The sequence below is a fragment of the Podarcis erhardii genome (genome assembly GCF_964252035.2).
Source record: "Podarcis erhardii genome assembly, chromosome: 6".
NCBI lineage: Eukaryota > Metazoa > Chordata > Lepidosauria > Squamata > Lacertidae > Podarcis > Podarcis erhardii.
The window spans coordinates 97,900,345-97,908,890 of NC_138510.1; the positions used below are offsets into that span (position 1 = coordinate 97,900,345).

The 8,546-nt window shown below is 43.9% G+C and overlaps 1 long non-coding RNA gene across 4 annotated transcripts; it reads left to right on the forward strand.

Annotated features, from left to right (window-relative positions):
* Positions 1 to 16: 16 nt before the first annotated feature.
* Positions 17 to 4,027, forward strand: LOC309344754. Of its 4 annotated transcripts, none has more exons than XR_014157856.1 (3): positions 17 to 56; positions 3,364 to 3,457; positions 3,592 to 4,027. It is a non-coding gene; the product is annotated as an uncharacterized lncRNA (long non-coding RNA). The 4 variants fall into 4 exon arrangements; XR_014157857.1 differs by lacking the exon at positions 17 to 56 and adding an exon at positions 280 to 503 and having other exon boundaries at positions 3,377 to 3,457; XR_014157858.1 differs by lacking the exon at positions 17 to 56 and adding an exon at positions 1,892 to 2,683 and having other exon boundaries at positions 3,377 to 3,457.
* The last annotated feature ends 4,519 nt before the right edge of the window (positions 4,028 to 8,546 follow it).

An 8,546-nucleotide genomic window follows, 5' to 3' on the forward strand; every position in this document is an offset into this window, starting at 1 on the left:
CTTCTAATTAAGCGCACCACGGCCTTTCGAGCGGTGTGTGACAGGGGATTGTTTGTGTTTGTTACCCACGGTATGCATTTTTGTGTTTTTAGATTGTAAACTGCCCTGTGGTCCTCAGATGAAGGATGGTGTATAGAAATATATAACTAATAATAAACAAAACCCATGCGTGCTTCTCTGGCGGAGAGGAAGGTAGTGGCCCCAAGAAGCAGGCCTTCTCGGTCATAAGCAGGGTATAGGCCAACTCCAAGCCTTTTTTTCTTTTTCTAAAAGACTTTGGGGAACAAGTCTTTGGCTTTTTGCTGTTTTCTATATGTATTTTAAAAAGAATGTTTTAAATACTAGTGTTCTTTTAATGGCACATATCTTTGCTTTGACAACTTACACTTTTTACTCTATGTTAAAGCATATTTACTCAGAAGTCCAATTGATCTTATTGAGATCTACTCCTTAGTAAGCATGTTTAGGATTACAGCCTTAGGTCCATACATTTGGTTGGAAAGGTAAGATACAAATAGATTTAATAATGAATGAATGAATGAATGAATAAATAGGAAAGGTTTTCAGTGATGTTTTTAATAGGGTTACTTATTCAATTATTTTTGTTTATTGTGTGCTGTGAGCCCTGCACTGTGAGAAAGGTGGGTTATAAACAAACAAACAAACAAACAAATAACAGTACACACTGAAGGTAATTTCCCCACTTTCTCTATAGTTTTTCTTTACAACATTCTGCTCCATTCCACCTGGAACTACAGTAGGCTGTATTTGCAAACTGACTATAACCACTTATTTAAGAATATTTTAAAACATTGTTGGATAATCTCAGTTAATCTACACCTGTTGCTCACTTTATGCACATTCAGCATAAAGACCGGGGGTAGTTAACCTCTTTATACCTACCGCCCACTAATGCATCTTTCTTGATGGTAAAATTTCCTTGCCGCCCCCCAGTGCTTGATGGAAGGAGGATTCAGCTTGTGCCGCAGAACCCCCTGCCGCCCACCTAGAATCCTGAAACGCCCACTAGTGGCCGGTAGGGACCAGGTGGACAACCCCTGAGATAGGTGGTTTCACGGAGATGAAAGTGAAGGAGTAAACCACCACAGCATGTTTGGTTAAGTTGTATTCACCCTCAAGCTGGATGCTCTGAACACATCATTACCGCAAAAGCTGCAGTGCACTTTAATAGAAATGATAAGTAGAAAAGTCCTATGAATAACTGTCTTCTCTCCCCTTCCAAACTCCTTTATCTCCCCCAATTAATTTTTCAAACACCATCTTCCTCCCCTTAAACAAAAGATTAGCAACTGAATGGATTGGTTGCTGGTGGGGGGCAGGGAGCTGTGTCTCTTCAACAAGCGTAAGGCCTTGGGAGTCAGCCTGGCTCCTGCTGTGGGATGGTCCCGTGTAGTGATCAGGTGGGATTGCTATGAGGAATTACCGTATTTTTCGCCCTATAGGATGCACTTTCCCCCCTCCAAAAATGAAGGGGAAATGTGTGTGCGTCCTATGGGGCGAATGCAGGCTTTCGATGAAGCCTGGAGAGCGAGAGGGTTGGTGTGCACTGACCCCTCTCGCTCTCCAGGCTTCAGGAAGCTATCCACAAGCCATGGGAGCCCAGCGGGACTTCCCGCCGGGCTCCCAAGGCTTGCGGACAGCAGCCTGCAGCCTGAAACCCGGACAGCGCTCTGCAGCGCACCCCGGGCTTTGGGCAGATGTCCGCAAGCCTGGGGAGCCCGGCGGGAGTTCCTGCGGGCTCCCTAGGCTTGCGGATAGCAGCCTGTTCTGGGGGCTGGGGTTGGGGGAAGCTCGGGAAGCTCCCCTTGCGCCTGGGGAGGAAATAAAAAGTTTTTTCTTTATTCCCCCCCCCAAAAAAAAATCAGGTGCGCCCTATGGGACGAAAAATACGGTATAACAAATACAGAGTAAGCCATCTGTGTCAGCAATGAAAGCATTGCATTGACTGGGTTTGAACTATTTTGATGCGATCGTTGATCAATCCACACCTCTGCATCCTTGTTCCATTTCTCTCTCTTGACAAGTCACGTACTGCAGGCAGGCATCCTGAGTCATCAAAGAAAGTAGGCAGCTTCTTTTGATGTAGCTTTTCTGATATGTTAATCTTAGGATGTTAATCTTAGGGGCAGGAAACTGATCTCACCTGAAGGTGAATAATGATCGCTGTCCTCCTGGCCATCCTTCTTATCATATATATTGCTTGTTTATCACCTCCCGAGGTTGCCAAATGCACTCCTTTGTTTTATTTTCCCCATGCTTAATTAGTTTTGGTAGTTTAACTTTTCCCCACGTGGGGATTGTTGAACTGCTCAGAAGAAATCTGATTGGTTCTTAGAACACTCTGTAAAAAAGTGTTTTGTGAATAAAATGACCTGGGCCAGGGGGTGGAGAGAGAGATTAGTATACGCACCCTTCCCAGAGTCTTGCTGGTTCAAGCCTCTGTGTGTGTTCTTATTAATCGGAGTTCAATCCTTCCTTTACTTTGAGAACGCCTCAGTCCCGGCCAAGTGACATGTGGCCCTCTCTCTCTCACTTGCTTGTTAGTGATGGTGGCTGAGTGGAATTCTGGGGCTGCTCTGTGCGTATGTGCTGGCCAACTGCCCAGCAGGGATGGAGGCGCAGCCGCCTGAACCCAGAAGGGGCAGCCCAGCCATGAGGCAAGGTGAGGCGACCACCTTGGGCAGCTGAATCCACAGGGGTAGCGGGTCCGAATGCAGATCTTTATTACCCCCTTGTTCCTGACATAGATGTGCACTCACCACTTCTTTCCTGCCAGGGAGGAGGGCACCATTTTGTGCCAAGTGGTCTTGGGCTGGCCCTGGAAACAAGAATTGCTCTGGTCCCATTTGAGACACTGGCTAGCATCACTTCATGAATGATGCTCTGACATGTATATGTTAGGGGCAGTGCCAGCCACTTCGTTCGCTGAACAGATTCAAAACTCGGCTCAACATAGCTGCCATCCAGCTGAGCCACATTAGTTGCAATGGCAACGAGGCAGCATTGGCGCTGGGCCCTCCTGCAATTCTGACATTTGCTCTACTAGGCTGTGGAGAAGTAGTGGTTTTTTGGGATGAGGTGCTTTTCCAGAGGTCATGGTGTCCATACAGTGTCATGACTGCTCCTTGCTCTGGCTCAGTTGTAGGGTGGCTATGTGTCTTACTTGATGGAGGACAGTTCTCCATGTGAAGGGTAGTGTTGTCAAAGAAGAGAGAGCAGGGTTCTCAAGGTTGCCCATTCAGTGGTTATTACCAGGACAGCTGACTGGCACATATGTCATGGGCACACTCTTCTGCACTGTGGTGAGATGTACTGAATTTCTATTTAAATTGCAGTAATCAGGGCTTTTTTTCAGCCAGAACTCACTGGAACTCAGTCCCGGCACCTCTCAGGTGGGCACCATTGCCATTATAAGAAAATAAAGGAGGCTTTAATGGTGAGTTCCAGCACCTCTTTTTCTAGAAAAATAGCACTGGCAGTAATTATTTCTAAATTTGCTTTTATTCATAGAAATTAGCATCTGTAAATCTGCTCTCCCTTTTTGACATTGCATTTCCTCTTTTTTGGCAGTGGCTGGTAGAACAGTGTCTTTGGCAAGCATTAGGCAGTGGATTGCAGACCACAACTGCTGCCCTTACATTCCTTGAATGTCTCCATACATTGTGTTGGTGAGACAGAAGTCGTTCTTCATTCCAGTCTTCATTCCAGCTGCTCAAATAACCTCCTTTATTAACATGAACTTTGCTGTTAGACTGTACTTCTCACCATTAATGTAGTGTCGCCCCCCCCCCCCATCATTACTGTGCTGGGGAGAAGCTAAACTGAGATCTGCAAGGCCATTAAACCATGAAGACTGATCAATGAACTCAGGACTGACCATCCTCCACTTTCACTTCAGAAGCACAAGGAATTGTTTTGTTTTAAAGAATCTTATTTACAAATGGATCATTTTACAGGAATACAGTTCAATGTGGCCTTACAGAGAATAAATAAAGAAAAAACTATACATTGGTCTTTAAGTCTCCATTTCAAAATACAGGGCTGTTTTTGAATGAGTACTATAGTCATAAACTAATATTAAGCAGCCTGACATTAATATTTACTAGAGATGAAGGGAACACAGCTACCAGCGTTCACTATAAAGCAGAGGGGCCAATTACTTGCAGTGATAGCTCAGAACATCTCAGAAAAATGTGCTCTGCATTGAGAGGAATGGAGTACAACCAAAAGACAAATACTGTACTATCGTTACAAGCAAGAAGCCTAACATACAACATATTATAAACAGACCAGGTTCCAAAGAACTGTACAACTAGTTTTGCACCCCGATCACCTTTGAATCAGAGGGAACTTTCATAAGCATAATACCACTCAGGCATACCCATTGTAACACTCTGGATCATCATTTTTGAGATTTACAAAATGACCAAAATCAATGTGTGTATGCACAACCACACATGGAAGTGCACTCTGAAGACCAGTTTTCTATTTGATACAATTGCTGTAAATGTGTGAAGACAGAGTTTAGTTTTTTGATACAGTGTGGCTATGCTTGCTATTGACATTATTTTTGGAGGAAAATGCTAAAAAGGATTAATATAATGTTTACCTTTAGTCTTACGCTAAGAAGCCAAGGAACATTTTCCCAAAGCCTTTTCCCATACAATTGTGGGGAAAGCTTCACAGTGGCTGCACTCAAATTTTGTGTTATGACATGCCCTCCATGATAGTCATTTTGTCACTGGCAATGATGGGAGGTTTATAAAATTATACACTGTGTGAAGAAGGAGACAAAGAGAAGTTTTTCTTGCTAATAATAGCAGAACTTGCACTTATCCAATGAAACTGGTTGGCAGGAGTTCCAGGACATTGCTTTTTTATATGGTACATAGTTAATGAACAAGGGACGCAGGTGGCGCTGTGGTCTAAACCACAGAGCCTAGGACTTGCCAATCAGAAGGTTGGCGGTTCGAATCCTCGCAACAGGGTGAGCTCCCGTTGTTCGGTCCCAGCTCCTGCCCAGCTAGCAGTTCAAAAGCACATCAAAGTGCAAGTAGATAAATAGGCATCGCTCCAGCGGGAAGGTAAACGGAGTTTCCGTCGCTGCTCTGGTTCACCAGAAGCGGCTTATTCATGCTGGCCACATGACCCGGAAGCTGTCTGCGGACAAACACCAGCTCCCTCGGCCTATAGAGTGAGATGAGAGCGCAACCCCAAAGTCGTCCGCAATTGGACCTAACGGTCAGGGGTACCTTTACCTTTTAGTTAACAAACAATAATAGTTAATTAGCTGTCAGATGCTGTAGTGATGGCTGCTGGCTTTAGAAGGGTATTACAGAAATTCATGCAGGGAAAATCTGTGAGTGATTATTAGCTATGGCAGCAATAGGTGACCTCTATATTCAGCAGTGGTCATGACACTTAATAGCATTTGCTGGTACTCAGAGAAAGGGCACACTTGCCTCTGTGCCTGGGGGGGCGGGGCGGTGCTTCAGGCTCACCGCACCTACTGAGCAGACCCTAACAACAACAAATTTTGGATCTGACAGTAAGGCAGCCCCTTTATCAACCCCTTTTCAGTGGCCACAGAAAGCTGAGCATCTGTTGGGGGAAAGTTGTGTGTGTGTCAGAAAACTAGGAGGGGGTTAATGGAACGGAGTATCCTGAACAAAGACGTGGGTGGTTGAGCTGGCCCACACTCCAAACAGGAGCCCTCCACCCTGAAACATCTGTTGTTCCTTGCTAGGTCCACTTCCACTTGTAGGTGACAACTTGCAATGTGATGGATGCAATACACAACCTGCTCTAAAATAAACTGTTTCTTTTTATTTTCCCAAACTTTTTAGATCATACTTACGGGACCGCCTCTCCTGGTATGTCCCACAGAGCACCCTAAGGTCCATAAATAATAATAGCTTAAAGGTCCCGGGCCCTAAGGAAGCCAGACTATTCTCCACCAGGGCCAGGGCTTTTTCAGTGACCTCTCCGACCTGGTGGAATGCTCTGTCCCACGAGACTAGGGCCCTGCAGGACTTGATCTCCTTCCGCAGGGCCTGTAAGACAGAGCTATTCTGCCTGGCCTTCAATTTGAATTAGCCTGATCCTATATTCCCTTTTCCCTGTCCTCTTCTATGAAGAAACCCTTTCTGGGACCCCACATTTAAATTCTTCCCTGGTCTCCTTGCTGGCCTTGTAGGACCAACTTGGCCAGTTAGCCCTGGTGATCATTTGATGTCTACTGACTGGGTTTTGTTCTTCCCCCCACCCAAAAAAATGACCCCTGAATTTTTGAATTTTATTGATATTGATGCTGCATTTTATGTTGTATTTTATGCTGCTTTATGCTGTTTTTAAGTTGCATTCTAATCAATGTTTTATATTTGCTGTTATATTTGTTGTTAAACCAGGCTTCTGCCAAGGTGCTTTATGATGAGTTGACCAAAGTGTGCCTATATACAATAGCATTATTTATAAAAAGAAATTGTTGTTGTTAAGACAGCATCTTCACTTGTGACATACTGCAGTTCTGTGTTATTTGATGTCTCGGTAATTCATTTGTTATGTAGTGCAAATATGACCTATATTGTGAATAATTTCATAAAATGTCTGCTTAAATACATACACCTGAGCCTTTTATAGGAGAGAAAGGCAGGGAGGGAGAGACTGGAAGGCGGGGGGGGGGGGATTACAGAACCTTCCTAACCTGGTGATCTGGAGCCTGGATGGAATGTTCAGTTCCCATAAGCAATCAGGTAGCAAGCTATTTACAAACATGAGTTATTTCACCTCCATCTAAACCACCAATGGTGGGAAGCTGTAGCATATAATGTGGTGTTACTATGGTAAAAAAATTAAAAAATCAACTTTACAGTTGGGAGAAAAAGTAGATTCTTCTCTTTATGTGAAAGGTGGGGTTTCTGGTGTTTGCTTTTCTTTGTTATATCTGCGATTTCATACTTCAAAAATCTAGTTACAAGACTCCCTTGGCGACAAAATAAAACAAGTATGTGCTTAATTGCACATACCAATTCTACCAACAAAAGTGCAATAATCCTCAAAAAACCTTAAAAAGTGAGGAGCACATTGGAAGGCAATGAGCTATGGACGCACATTTTACCTCCCCACATTTCATGGTCCAAAATTCCCTCGCCCCTAGTTTAGTTTTGTGGTATGAGTAAATGAGCAGTCACTAAGATGCAAATTAGCTGAATGCTACTGAATCAGAAGCAGCAAAGCCCATAGAAGGAAGCCAGGCTGTTTGTGCAGACATCTAAGTGAGATATTTAGATCTTAGTAATTGTAAAATGGCAATTGCAAGAATGTATCCTCTAGCAGGGAAAATAGCGTGGTGCCTTTCAGGATGCTGGACAGAGGGGTATGTGGAAAGTTTGACACCACAGGAAGAAGACTCCTCAGTTATCCTGATTATTTCACTCTGCCCAGGTCTGCCTCAGCTCACTTCTGCCAGTCTCTCCCCGCAGACTGTGACTTGCGTCAAGTCTGACAAAGTTATATTTAAATGAAGCAACCACTAAAAGTGCCTGAAAGGCTTTTGTTGCTGTTATAGATATTATTATTTTTATCTTGATTTTTAGATCTTATTATGATTAATGTGGAAATTGTTCAGATTTGTACATTTTGATGTGTTTAATCATTGTTTATAATTGTTTCAGTTGTGTTCGTAATTATGTAAATATTTTCATGTTGTAAGCTGCCTTGAGCATTGCTTTAACTAAGGAAAGGCAGCAAACAAAGAACAGGATGCTGACGATGGTGATAAATCCGAAAAGAAGAACTGGAATGCTTGAGCCTCCCAAGATACAAAGACCGAAAGGAAGCCTGGCAAGAGCTCGTTCCCCCTGTCCTTGGCTAGCGATCAAAGGGAAAGGAAGGAAGACTGACACAGCATGATTTAAGGTTCCTTGCATGATGGATCCCAAGAAAGTGAAGAGCAGTGCCAAATGAGAGAAAGAGCAAAACATACACATTTTGCAAACTATTAGTACATGTTGAAATTAGGCACCGAGCCACCCATAACTGACTGGGAGTGAAAGGATGCAATCCATCTCTCAGCCCAGTCAAAATATACCCCAAATTGGCCTTGCAGTTTCAGGGAACAATCTGTCTCTCTCTTTTCTGTTATCTGCGCTGTCCCAGAAGCCTACCTCACACCTTGAGAACTATGCTTTTAGGGCTGTGGTTTCCAGATGGTTTCCAGATCCATAGAGACAACTTTGACTTTGTTCAGAACCCACGTGTTGGTGCCAAGTCCTGCTGCAGAAGGAAGTCATCTATTCATCCCTTAATATGCTTCATCTGTTTGTTGATGGCTCCCACCCCACCCGTGTGAATTGCCACATTGGAGGCCATAGGACTGTGATTACAACTCCATGCTCCACACCCAGAAGAGCAAGAAGTCAAAGATTTTCAGATCTGAAATCACAAAGTCTCACAGGTTCACCTCACTAAGCCTTGCAAAAGGAAAGAAGAAGCATGCTTGCCATTCAGAAAAGGCTAGCCCAACG